The sequence below is a fragment of the Asparagus officinalis genome, chromosome 7, assembly GCF_001876935.1.
Source record: "Asparagus officinalis chromosome 7, Aspof.V1, whole genome shotgun sequence".
NCBI classification, from domain to species: Eukaryota; Viridiplantae; Streptophyta; class Magnoliopsida; order Asparagales; family Asparagaceae; genus Asparagus; species Asparagus officinalis.
The window spans coordinates 100,065,596-100,070,289 of record NC_033800.1 but is presented as its reverse complement, the minus strand read 5'-3'; the positions used below and the strand labels follow the sequence as shown (position 1 = coordinate 100,070,289).

Below are 4,694 nucleotides of genomic sequence, written 5' to 3'. Positions count from 1 at the left end.
ACACGTTTAATCAAATAGAAAATATATCTAAAGAAATTGAGATGTCTGAAGGTATGAAAGTAGTAAGCTAACCTAGAGGATAAGACACATACAACACCGCCTCAATCCCGATCCCAATCTCCTCCGCCTCCTCCTCCGCCTCCTCCTCCTCCGCCACCGCCTCAACAGCCTCTCGAACCCGAGCCTCCGACCCCAATCCCTCCTCCTCCGCCTCCTCCTCCGCCACATCAATCGCCTCTCGAACCCAGAGCCTCCGATGCCTCCTCAAGTCACCGCTGAAGTCGCCGCCTCCGCCACCTCAAGTCGTCCCTGAAGTCGCCGCCTCCGCCACCTCAAGTCGCCGCTGAAGTCGCCGCCACCCCTGGTATCTCTGATCATAGTCCTTGCATTATTTTATTTTGCCTGTTTATTTCCTGTTTAGTATTGTGAGATTCTTGAAGAATGCAAATTAATCATCTTGAATATGCATATCTAAATTCTGTTTCCATAGTCTTCACTGAATCCAGATTCTTTTTCATATATGCAAATTAATCATCTTGATTTGGCTCAATAAGTGGCATGAGAATGTTACATGTTGATTGTTTTTCATTTCTTAATACATATATAGATCTATTTTCATGTTGAGTCAATTTATATTCCACTTTATTATGTGTTTACTACCAAAATTGATTGTTTTTCATTTTTGTGGGGAAATTACATTTGGAGTTTTATGGGGTTTAAGTGCCGTAGGAAACATTTTGTAGTATTACAGAGTGTACCGGGCAATTAATCATCTTGAATATGCATATCTAAATTCTGTTTCCATGGTCTTCACCGAATCCAGATTCTTCTGTGTTCGTTTCATCAGAAAACAATATATAATTAAGCTTTATGCCGTATAAGATCTTTGAATTATTGGGTCCCAAGGTGATCAGGTTCCAAGCAGCACAAACAATAGGGAGAAGCAAAAGTTCACTATGAAGCTCAGGAAACTATTTTTATAGTTCTTGGTAAAAAGCTCAACCCTGCACAACTATGCATATTAACATGTGCATTCATTACCAGGTGCACAGAATGCCTGAAATGATCATATGAGTGTGCATAACCATAACAGGAGCAGCAATTGCATATAGACAGCATCTGTTGATGTTTGATTGCATCCAACAGTAGAGACAACCCGATTATTTTCCTGTTTAGTATTGTGAGATTCTTGAAGAATGCAAATTTTCCTATTTATTTCTGTATTCCCAGAATTTCCAAAATTGACGTCACTAGTATTCTGAGATTCACTGAAGTATATGAGGTTAAATAAACCAGCAGATGAATAATCATGATTTGGCTCAATAAGTGGCATGAGAATGTTACATGTTGATTGTTTGTATTGTTGTGCAGATAAACCAGCAGATCATGATTTCAGTAATCTAGAGGTTTCTGAATCGGAAGGCGAAAGTGATTAAGGTAAGATTTTACTTGTTCCATGAAATTAGTGTACATCATAAACTTGCTTTTCTAATGCTGTTGGCTAAATATTGATTGTTGTTCTAATATGTATTTATTTCTCACAAGTTTATGTTTCCTACCAAAAGTTAGAAATTCTGAAGTAAAAGGACCCTTGGATGTTGCCACTTTCGAATTTTGACAATTTGCAATTTAAGCAGGAAAAGCTACTCCATAGTTTGACTAATGTGAAGGAGTCTTGCAGATATTTGCTGCTTATTTATTATGAACTATTTCACAATTTTGGTTTGTAGTTGATTAGTAGGAGTATTTTCTTTTAACTCTGTTGATTACTAGAGAGTGATGTAACTTTAGAGCTGGAAATTTATATCTTGTTTGTTTTGATTCTGATGTATGAACTCAGCTGTGTGTGTGTTGTATGTGTCTTATCCTCTAGGTTAGCTTACTACTTTCATACCTTCAGATATCTCAATTTCTTTAGATATATTTTCTATTTGATTAAACGTGTGGTTCTTTCATATATTTTCTTGTTCGGTTGTGCATCTTAGTTTTTGTACACATCTTTGTCTTACGTAGTTGTGTGTGTGTCTAAGCATGTCTTAGGTGTCTCAGAATTTACAGACACGCTAATAATACGTTAGTTTGCTGTGAACTTGATTGTGAATCTGTGATCGTGGCAACTTGTGTTATTGATAGATGGAGTTCATTCATTATTATCCTTATACTACCATTAGTACTTTTGAGCTTGTGCTTATAGATGGAGTTCATTCATTATTATCCTTATACTACCATTAGTACTTTTGAGCTTGTGCTGATAGATGGAGTTCATTCATGAAAAGGTGGTTTCATTGACACTGAAAAGATATTTCCATGGAATGACCCTTATTTTAAAGTTAGTCTCTAGGAAAGATAACCCAACGTTTATTGTTCAAGATGTAAACTCATAATCATTTTTTCACTTTCTTTGTTTTGATATTTCTATTTGCTGATCTATATTCCATTTTCGAAGAAAATGACGAGTGATAATTTACAGACACGCAGAGAGAGACCGACTGACTAGGTGGACTAAAATATGCCTGCACCAAAACAAAACTACTGGAGCAATTGTCATCACTATTGCCTGCTAATACAAGTACGAAACCTCAGAACAAATATTTGAACTGAATTTTTCTAGCTCCCTAAGTTTTCAAACAAAATTGCAAAACCTCAGCCCAAAACCTGAACTGAATATATCTAGCTCTCCAAGTTGACAAACATAACTGCAGAACCTCAGCACGAGTACTTGAACTGAATATTTCTAGCTCATCGAAGGCTGTTCAAAAAAGTGAAAGGGGGGATGCATTTAGAGGGAATCGGGTTGAGTTTCAGGAACAACATCGAACTGTTGGCTTTCAGATTCATCGAGTTCAGATTGTGAAGCAGTGATCCTTTTCGCCTTTTTATAGCTGCTTATGCTCTTCAGAATTGTGCTGATGGGCTTTCCTTTCCTCTTCACATTTGGTTTTTTGATAATGTTAAACAAATAGTGAGAGAATATAGGATCACAAATACCTATGGACTGTTGCTTACCCTGTCAGATGTAAGTGCAGGAAATTGATCGATCCTATCTAAATTTACAGTACAATGCATAATAACCTTTCAGTATCAAATAATTTGCTATCTAAATTTACAGATAGTAATGATTTAGACAATAGCTTTTAGATTTTTCCTGAAAAGTTTTTCCTTGTATGTAGTAATCTTTTGCTTATCGTTTATTTGCTGGGTATTGAATTCTATACTTTCGCTTTGTTTTTCAGATTAACTGAAGATGAAGAATTTAAAAGAGTGGTTTTCCTATGAGCTATTGTCTAAATCATTACTATCTGCAAGGCCTTTCAGCTTCTTTTATGAGGAATCACTGGATGGTGAACTTGGCAACCGAGGTTCGGCCTTATTTTATGCTGTATTAAGTCATATAATCCTTTTGCTGTTAGATTTTCAAACTACTTGAACTGAGTGTCACATGCCTTTTGCTCAAAGTTCAAGCATATTAACAATGCATGCAGGTCTCTTGGCTCTGGTTCCTGTATTTACTATCATGTTTCCTGTTCTCGTAAAACCATAATTTTGTTATATGATTACGTATCTGATAAGTTCTTTGTGTATTTAGCTGATCTTTAGTCCCCTGGTTCCCAAAGATCGCATCTTGCTATCTAGTGTTTCATTATTATGACAATATCATACGTTTGTGACAAAATTAACTAATTCTATGGATGATTGATGCAGGAGAAATATTGAGGTCTCTATGGTGATTTCGGATTCTAACCCTTGCTATGAAGACACATATGAGGCTTGCTGCAGTACTTTTAATGTTGCTATTGAGTCCAACTGAGTGTTATGTTTGTTTCATGGTCTTTTCTTTCTTCTGTCATGATCTTGTTCATGTCTGAACATTTGAAAGATGGGAAATAAGTGGACTATGGTTGTGTTACTATTTTGTTTATAGACGAACTTACTACTCTTCTAGTTTATCAAGTAATTAAGTAGATTGTCCTTACTAATCGTGATCGTGTTGCTGATAGTTATGATGGCATTTATATCAAGTTATTGATCTTATACAGATCCTTGCATACCTTGTGTTTTCTATCTTAATTCATTTAAATATTCTCGCAATTTTGTTGTTATTGATCTTCTGGTTTTTGGTTTGGAAATTTGAGGTTAATTTTGCAAATGTGTGAGGTCTGTACTTTTATCCAGGCTTGTAAATGGTTCAATCATGAACTTGTCTGCCTTTGTTTATCTTTGTTTATGTTCCTATCTTTGTTAGTATTTTATCAAAAGCCCCAATAAGTTTGTAAAAAGCTCCCAAAAAGTTTACAAAAAGCCCACAATAGTTTACAAAAAAACCCCTAAAAGTTTACAAAAAACACCCCTAAAAGTTTACAAAAAACACTCCAAAAGTATTATACATATATAGTTACTATAGTTAAATGGGCAAATGGGCGACCCGTTTATTAAATGGGCGGGTAAAAACCCGCCCATTTAAATAATGTTAAATGGGCCATAAATGGGTAAATGGGCAAAACATGCCCGCCCATTTATGGCCCGCCCATTTAAAACCCATACCCACCCATTTAACATCTCTAGGATCGGGATTGAGGCGGAGGAGATTGGGATTGAGGCGGAGGAGAAAGAGGAGATTGGAATTTGGGATCGGGTTTTGTTTGTTTTGGTTTTGGGAATACGGTGGGCGGGCAAACAGGCATATAAACACCGCC

General features: G+C 36.3%; 1 long non-coding RNA gene across 1 annotated transcript; it reads left to right on the top strand.

Annotated features, from left to right (window-relative positions):
• LOC109849841 lies at positions 3,200-4,046 on the top strand. Its single transcript, XR_002249246.1, has 2 exons — positions 3,200-3,359; positions 3,703-4,046. It is a non-coding gene; the product is annotated as an uncharacterized LOC109849841 (long non-coding RNA).